The sequence below is a fragment of the Solanum stenotomum genome, chromosome 4 (genome assembly GCF_019186545.1).
Source record: "Solanum stenotomum isolate F172 chromosome 4, ASM1918654v1, whole genome shotgun sequence".
Lineage (NCBI taxonomy): Eukaryota > Viridiplantae > Streptophyta > Magnoliopsida > Solanales > Solanaceae > Solanum > Solanum stenotomum.
The window spans coordinates 15,227,297-15,236,915 of NC_064285.1; the positions used below are offsets into that span (position 1 = coordinate 15,227,297).

A 9,619-nucleotide genomic window follows, 5' to 3' on the forward strand; every position below is an offset into this window, starting at 1 on the left:
TGATTTCAACTCCGTTTTCAAATTGGTTTTCACCATTAGCTTCCAAATACTTTAAGGATCATTTTACATAAAAAATTTTCAGATTTGGGTATCGTTTTCCCGTATGAGACATTTGGACCATTTTGCCCTTTTTCCTTAAATTTCTTGATTTTGGTGTCATTGGACTCGAATTGTGATTGTGATTAATTGTTTGAATAGATTATCGTGATCCGGATTATACTCGGAAAGGAAAGGCTCAAATCAAGTAACTTTTGGAGTTCGTTTTAAGGCAAGTGGCTTCCAAACTTTGTAAAACTCTTAGACTACGCATGACTATTTTCCTAATTGTGTTGGGGAGTAATGGGGATTGAGGATGGGTTTTATTTGTTGATTGAAATTGTTGTAAATGAAAGATGGGGAATAAAACGAGCTAACTGTGTTATATGTGACTTGAATTTGTTGAATAAGTCATGTGATAACTGATATTGAGGGGATAGAAGAGCATGAGTAGGCTATGATTGATACAGACATTGATGTTGAGACAGATGATGTGTAATACTATGATGTGGTCGTGATATGGTTGTGATTGAGACAGATGATGTGTAATACTATGATGTGGTCGTGATATGGTTGTGATTGAGACAGATGATGTGTAATACTATGATGTGGTCGTGATATGGTTGTGATTGAGACAGATGATGTGTAATACTATGATGTGGTCGTGATATGGTTGTGATTGAGACAGATGATGTGTAATACTATGATGTGGTCGTGATATGGTTGTGATTGAGACAGATGATGTGTAATACTATGATGTGGTCGTGATATGGTTGTGATTGAGACAGATGATGTGTAATACTATGATGTGATCGTGATATGATTGTGATTGATGACATGTGCATATTCATTATTCATCCCATGTGTGAACTATCTGTTGCATGAGTTCTGAGACACTGATATGAGGATGGATGGATATGAGACACAGTTGAGACTAGCTCCGGCTAGAGATATATGAGATGGACTAGCTCCGGCTAGCGATTTGGATGCCGATGGGATCTGGTTCCGGCGGTGATACATGGTCCATGTGTGGCCCCCATGGGTTCTGATTTGAGTATTCAGCGCGGACTGATTACGTCAACAGATGTGTATCGTAGGACAGACATGCATCACGACTACATGACATCATTATTGCATTTTGCATCGCATTTGCCTTATCTTTGTCTGTGATGTGTGGATTGTATCGATTTACCCTTCTTATGTGGAATTTGATCTACTTGCTCTTATTTGTTGATCTGAGGTTGATGAGAATATATTGTTGGTTCTGGCTGTTAAATATGATCTATTTAGTATAGGTTGGTTGGTTTGCTGATAGATTGAAGTTTCGGTGGTTCGGTTGGGTTTGAAAGGAGTTGTTTGTAGCTGCTAGTTTTGCTTAGTTTAGAGTTACTTGCGAGTACCTGTGGTTTTCGGTACTCACCCTTGCTTCTACACAATTGTGTAGGTTGACAACTCTTTCAGATTCAGCCTAGTATTTTCTTAGCAGATTGAGCTTCGGGACATATTCGAGAGGTAGCGGTTCATTCCAGACGTGCCCTTGAGTTATCTTTACTTTCAGTTTTGTTCTATTCGAGAACTATACTCTGAGACTTGTATATTTTTATTTGAATTCTGTATTTAGAGGTTTGTACATGTGACAACCAAATTCTGGGTAGTGTTGAGTCTTAATTAAAGTCTTCCGCTTATTTATTATCTTTTATTCTCGTATTTCTACTTCTCTATCGTTGTGGTTGAGTTAGGCTGACGTGTCCGGTGGGAAATGGACACGTGTCATCACATCCGGATTTGGGGTGTGACATATGAAATTGAGCAAAGAAAAACCTTTATTGCTTTGACACCATGTTAAATCCAACTCACTGAGCTTGGATTGATCCTCTCTAATGGTGAACATACGATGCCATTGATGACTAACACAAAAGGAATGAAGAAGAATTGCTTATGTAGTTCATAAACTGGGAGAATCAAAACAATGAAACAATACAAGCTATCTATTTATACAAGCAAGGGAGAAAGTTCTAGAATAACTAACTACTGCTACAGCTGGCACTTAATAAGATAAAACGTCTAACTAACTCTAATTCATAACTAAAATGTGAATAGCAAACTCGAGCATATATGACTGCAACTATAGTCTCAATATATACAGTATTATATACAGAAAAAAATTATTAAACCGTGAGGTCTCAAACGGAGAGAAAGAGCGTGTAAGAAATCTCCATATATTCTGTTTCACTTGTTACTTATATTCTATTATACGGTATCGTATAAATTCATAGTTAAATAACCATAAGAAGATTCATTTTATGTAACGATAGATTTGATGTGATTATATTGTTACTTTAATATTTTCTTCTCATTTTATCTTTATTTATTACTTATTTAATAATTATTCTTCATCTTTTATTCTATATTTTCATGAAACTCTTCCCACTACCCTATTTTTCTCATAAGTTTATCATTCAAATTAAGGATGTGTGATATTATGAAACGACGGAGAATGATTCAATCTTTCCAAATATTGTATTCACTAACACCATAAATATGATATAATATAATACAATACGATGCATTATGAAACAATACATTGTATTCATTAAAATAATACAATATGGTACAACATAATACAATACATTATGAAACAATATGCAACAATCATCCACACAATATAAAGGGGTCCAAATTTGCTAGGCTTTGGGATATAAATCCTATTTAGTAAAACAAAAATACAGTTTCATATGTCATCGCTTTCGCAGAGATTGAATTTCCATAGATTGTGAAGAAGTTGTCTCCATGCATGGAATCCTATTTACTAGTAATAGGAAAATTTGAAAGGGGAGAGGTAAAAATTTCAAAAGTTTTTTAAATAACTTGGTTGAATTAATGTTTTAAACACTTGTGTAATTCTCCATGTTAAGATTATAGATACTAATCAATAAATTAAATTACTGATAAATTTAATTTAATGACTAATTTCCTTTAGAGCACTACTTAACTTATTTTATGTGTTGGATTCAAAAATCCACTTGCAAGATTTAACAAAATGAAAACTTATAAGCTTCTCAGAAAGGCAAATCATCAATCTATATTGAGACATAGATTCCATCAACTAACTTATTATTTCACTAACATCCAATCAACCATACGTATTGACTCATCTCAGAATCTCACCTTTTAATAAATTAAAATGATCATTAATATTATGATATCAGGATTAAGCATATAAGTACATTTAACAGTATATAGAATATGTTTTCGTCAGTAAGTCTAAAACAACTATCTCTACTCGATCTCGTTCAATACGTACAAAATGACTAGCACAAGAAGTTGGAACTATATCATTCACATAAGCGAGATAAATTACATATAATCTTGTGTTACAATTGTACCGATGACATGTCCAATTTCATGTTAGATTGTGAATAAAAAACTTAATACTTATAAGAACCGATGATTTAATATTTTGGGTATAAGCTAAAATTATGTTCACTAAATCATTTACTATATAAATAAACAGACACCCTAAACGAGTATATGATGAAAATTATGCATTATAACAAACTATTAATTCAAAATAAATGTTAAAGGTTAAATATACCCTCGAACTTTCAAAAATGATATGTATATATCCTCCGTTATACTTTAAGGTCGTATGTATCCCTGCCATCGTACTTTTGGATCATATATACCCTTTAGGCAAACGGACAGACATGTGGCACCATCTCAATAAGTTACCCGATTTTTTAATTTTATTTTTTTTAAATCCAAACTTAGAAACCAACACAATTATATCATGACCCAATTTTAAGACCCAAATTAAAGAAACCCTAACCAAAGTGCGAGTAACGAAAGCTTCCAGAAATCTCCGATTTCCAATTCAAGCTTCTCAGCGTGCGTCTCTAACCCTTTCATACTCCATTCAAAAACTCTGGATTCCTCACCTTCACTGCACCCACCAGCTTTTTATCATTCCAAAATTGTGGCTTTCAAAAAATTAATGCTTTATCAAATTGCAAAATTGAAATTGCATAGTTGGATTTGGAGGTAAAGCTAGTGAACCCAGATAGAACCAAGTTTGAAGATGATGAAAGCAATCATTTATTGGGAGATTACAATTCTAGATGAACTCTGAATCGTCCTGAGTTTCTCTCCAATGACTCCTATTCCTCTTGCTAAATTCATGGTAATATGTAATAATATTTATTGTAATATTCTTCTGATAGTTATTTTAATCTGAATATTTCTTTAATACTATCTATAATATATTCTAGATATAACATATCTTGGGTTCTTTCGTACATATATAAATTTTCATCCATTAATTGTTCTAATAGTTTTATATCTTTCATAGATTCTATCCAATATTGTAAATATTCGTAGTTCATTTTAATCTGAATTTATTTTTAAATCATATCATTCTATTCTTTCGGAGTCTAAATCATGTAGGTTTGTTTCATACCATTGCTGATTTAATATATCTTCTGATTCGTAATCATTAAATATTTTTTTCCATATTATTCTTCTTAATTCAATTATTTCTATACTGTTAAGTATATACAAGATTAAAGTTTCATAGTTTTTTATCATTTCATCATGCACGTATATAGTCATGTTCGTTATTATGCGGGGTTTNCAAGGAGTTAGAACCCCATATAGAAATAGCAGTATCACCAGTATTAGACCATCTAACAAAAATAATTCCTTAAATGTATGCGCATGGGTGCGAAAATCACTACTAAAAAAATTGCAAAAGGAGACCTCAAAAATAGGTCGCTAAAAAGAGACCTCATGAGGTCGCTATTTGCATCAATAACTTTTTTTACTTTTTTTTTAACAGGAGAGACCTTGTGAGGTCAATTTTATAAAAAAATCTTCCTAATTAATAATATAAGTGACTTATTTTAATTTTTTTAGTTTATAGTATGTCTTTGTATAAAATATGCGACCTCACGAGGTCACTATTTGTTAAAATAAAAAATACTAATTTAGGTTTATATATCTTGTGAGATCTCATTTTATTAGTCAAATTTGTAAAATAATATTTTAAAATTAAGAGACCTCATGAGGTCTCTTATTTTTATTAAATTAAAATAAGAGGGCATTTTAAATTTAGTTCATTTCCTTTCCTGCTCTTCACCTAAAAGCTAAAAAAAGCCCTAACTTGTCTCTTCCCCATAGTTTTACAGATGTGTAGCCTCCGGTTGTCGTCAAGCCTCTCATCAGTTTGAAGTTTTTTAGTTTTCACCTTCGGAACTCACTCGGTTTGAAGCCAAAGCTTTCGTCATCGATTCAAATTCTCGGTGTCGATTTCTTTCTCTGCAAATAAAGGTGAATCTTTCAATCTTTAAACCAAGTTGTAACTATATTGTTTATTTATTGCAAGCATCCATCAATGTAGACTCTCTCTTTCAATTTACTGCAAGCATTAGTAGAATTTGTGATTCTCTTTTCACTTCATGAACATATAATTAACTTTGGGTTTTACTCTTGTTCTATTTTAATGTCCTGTTTTGACTTCTCATGATGATTAACATGAATACTAGCAAGTTTTGTATCATATAATTTAGAAGAAGATACATGGATAGTAATGTCTAAGAATAAAGAAATAAACTCGGTTATGAAGATTTTCTATTATATTTTGAGATTATTTTACCTTATATCTCACTCTAAATAAGTCCTAATAATCATGTGTTGAATTCTGATTTAAATTTAGAACTAATATCATTTTGATTCATGTCTCTGTATGTATTTTGGTTGTTTTTTAACTGAGGAGAGAAAATTTATATATATATATATATATACACACTATAGTCTATAGATATAAACCATCGTGCAATAATGAGGAGAGACAAGTTAAGAAACCATTGTACCGAGAAAGGTCCTTGACCCTTAATAGTGCCTATTGGCTGCATCATCATCATCATCATGCTAGTTGAAGCTGCTGCCTCAAATGCAAGAATCCCCTTAATACTACTAACTGGGAAGATGTCTTAATTTCTTGCTTGAAAAATTCAAATTTTGTGTGTAGATGGATCATAGTTTGATGTATAATAGGAATAATTTTGGTCAAGAGGGGCTAAGGCCTAAAGATACATGGGTAGTAATATCTAAGAATAAAGAAATAAAACCTGTTATGAAGATTTGTATTGTATTTTGAGATTATTATATCTTATATCTCAATCTAAAATAATCACGTTGTAAATTCTGATGCAAACTTAGAACTAATATTGTTTTGGTTTATGTCGTTGTATGTATTTTAGTTGTTTTTAAACTGAAAAATGTATGGATTAGATGTTTTTGCTGATAATTGACAATTAAGATGACTTGTTCTTTGTTTATGAGTAATTAAGATGACATATGGATCTACCTATTATTTTATTGGTTGTAGTAATGAGAAGAGGAAAGTTATATATATACTATAGTCTATAGATATAAACCATTGTGCAGTAATGAAGAGAGGAAAGTTACGAAATCATTGTGCCCAGAAAGGTCCTTGACCCTTCTGTAATAGTGCCACCTTACTACTATTTTTTTAATGATGTATTCTATTTTGATTTATTTAGGGAAGTGGACATTATTTGGGACAAACTGTTGAGAGAAGTATGCTTTTGTAGTCACCAAAGATACATTTATTCATTTGCACAAGGCCTCGTTAAGCAGTCCCTACTAGGATTGTTACAATTTGATTTTCAGTAAATTATTACATAAATTAGTGTTTAACAAATTCAATTTTTTGTGATCTTTATGTAGATGAATCGTAGTTGGATGTATAAAATGACTAATTTTGGTCGAATGGGGCTAAGACCTGAATTTGTAGAAGGCGTCACTGGTTTTGTGGAGTATGCAAAGACACTAGAACTTTTTCAACGTAATGGTGTGCTTAAGTGTCCTTGTAATAAATGTCAATGTTTGAATTATGAAAAACCAGATATTGTTAAGGGCGAAGGATCCAAGATTTAAGCAAATGAGTGAGATCGGTAAGAAGGCTAGACCATCTACTAAGGGTGGTTCTCTACACACAAGTGGGGCTCAAAGTCAAGGAAGTATGAGGAGGAAATTGGTATGTATCATTTTTCTGTAAGTTTTTATATATTTTAGGTATTAATATTTAATTACTCTTGATTATAACTTAATTAGTTCAATATGTAGGAAAAGGAACTAGGAAGATTGGTAACTTAGACTGAGGCATTCAGGGCAACACACATAAGAAAGAAGAAAAATCTCGAAGATCCAGACGTGTGGGTTGAGCCGCGAGCTGAATTGACCTATGTAAGCCTCTAATTTAAACTAATAGTTACTTGCTTTCTAAATTTATATTCTAATAATAATACCATTCAATTTAAAATCGATATCTTCAAGTTTTGGAGGATTTACGACAAACTTAACCAGAAGAAATCGAGGTATGCCACTTACCCAAAAACAGGCTGAGAGAGTGTGGCTAGACTTGATTGGTGGGCCGAGTAGATATGAGTAAGCCTATGGCATGCCACAACAAACCTTTTGTGAATATCATTCTGAGTTTGAAGGCCTAAGTAGTTCCTATGATGATGAATCGATGAAGAAAAATTTAGCTATATAGCAAAAGATAGCTGAGCTATCTAGCCAAGTCCAAGACCCGTGGGCTAGGGAAAGGCGCAGGGACATAGAGTATGAGGGTCTTAAGGCTCAATTAGATGCATTACTTGCTTCAGGAGGGATTCCCCCTTGTTCCAATGACGTCATTTTCCCTCCTCAACCCTCTCGGTCTCAACCTACTCGATATCCAGTCTATGGTCAACAAAGAAATATGACAGATGAGTCTAGTAGTGATGAAGAAGATGAGGATCATGTGGCAAACACACTACCACATTAGCGAAGTTTAGAGTTGTAATAGATAATCTAAGTTCTTTACTTTATGACTTTTTTATGGGACTTATTTTTTTGTGAATGCATGATAACATTGAAATCCTATTATATAACTTATGGATTTTATGATTTTTCGTTCAATTTCGGATTACGTTGAAGGTGAGTTGCATATTGAGTTGATAAGAGAATATTTAGTAAATGTGTTGTATTAGTTGATTGTTGGAAACTCTTTGAGCTTGATTTAGCTAATTAAAAAGGTATTGAATTAATATGACGGTGATGAGCAGCTGCAAAAACAGTTACAAGCTGTTAGCTTTTTTCCAGAAAAAGAGGTCTCTTCTTTGCATTTTATTTTCCAGAAATTTCATAAAAGAGATCTCATGAGGTCTCTTTTTTGCATTTTATTTTTTAGAAATACAGTAGAGAGACCTCAGGAGGTCTCTTTTCTGCAATTTATTTTTTAGAAATGCAGTAAAGAGACTTCACGAGGTCTCTTTTTGGCAATTTCATTTTTTAGGCTATGAGATAAAGCGGCCTTGTGAGGTCTCTCTTTTTAAATATAAAATAAAAATAAATAATATAATAGTGACCTCATGAGGCCACCTTTATTAAAAATAAAACAAATGTAAATTATGAAATTGCGACCTAATGAGGTCTCTTTTTAAAAAAAATTGGAAAATTTATTAGTGACGTCGTGAGGTCTCTGTTTGGCGACCTCATGAGGTCTCTACAAAAAAGTCACCTACATTATATCGACCTACCGTTGAGGTCTCTTTTTAGGTCTCTTTTTTCAGAAAAGAGACCTCATGAGGTCTCTTTTTTAAGTCTCTTTTTACAGTTTTTTTAGTAGTGTTATGAACTAGATTATCTGTTTATCATGTTTTTCTATCACTACTAGCATCGTACTTTAGCAGATACTTCCTTCTTATCAGCGCCTCAACTTTGTTTACTCCCCTAAACGGCTTTCCTCGCCTACCGGTTTCAACATTAGGATGACATAGTATAGAAGTTTTCTCTCTGTTTCCAGCGTGCTAATAAACTAGAAATCATGATTCAAATAATTCTAATACATAATAACTAACATAAATTTATTCAATCATATATATGATATTCAGGAATATATAAAATTAGTTTCGCATATTTTTTGAACAATATACCTTTGCTTCTTGCTTATTCATGCTATCTGAAATATCTGATTGGATTTCAGATTGTTGCTCCATTTATCTAAATACTAAATTTTTAGTTGAGAGAGTTTTTTGAAAGAAAGTTTTATACATCAGGCATTGCCTGCCTCTTTTATTTACATATGTCTCCCTTTATATAGAAAGGAAGTTCTTACTTTATACGTACTATCCTACACTTGTCATCATTATTATGACACACACCATACTATGCACTATTCACTTTATGATGACACATATCTAATTTATGACACACTACTATATACTATTTACACCAATATGACTTTTTTACAATAGGACAAATATCTTCACATCTTATCTACTTTACCATATTTACTTTACCATACCTACTACCATACTTATCTATTTTATGACTTTACATACTTTTCTTTACAATAAGTCTACAACTTTAAGACTTTTTATTTCGTCCTTATCTTCTTTTGCCATATATCTTCTTTTCCTTCATCTTTATCTTTATCATCTCCTTATCTTTTAGGCTTCCGTTTTTATCTCTTATTCTAACTGGACGTCTGGAATTATATTATCTTCTCCGTTGCACT

The 9,619-nt window shown here is 32.3% G+C and overlaps 1 long non-coding RNA gene across 1 annotated transcript; it reads left to right on the forward strand.

Moving 5' to 3' along the window:
• Positions 1-5,266: 5,266 nt before the first annotated feature.
• On the forward strand, positions 5,267-7,923 carry LOC125863082 (uncharacterized). The gene is made up of 4 exons (XR_007446094.1): positions 5,267-5,361; positions 6,962-7,093; positions 7,183-7,302; positions 7,393-7,923. It is a non-coding gene; the product is annotated as an uncharacterized LOC125863082 (long non-coding RNA).
• Positions 7,924-9,619: the final 1,696 nt, after the last annotated feature.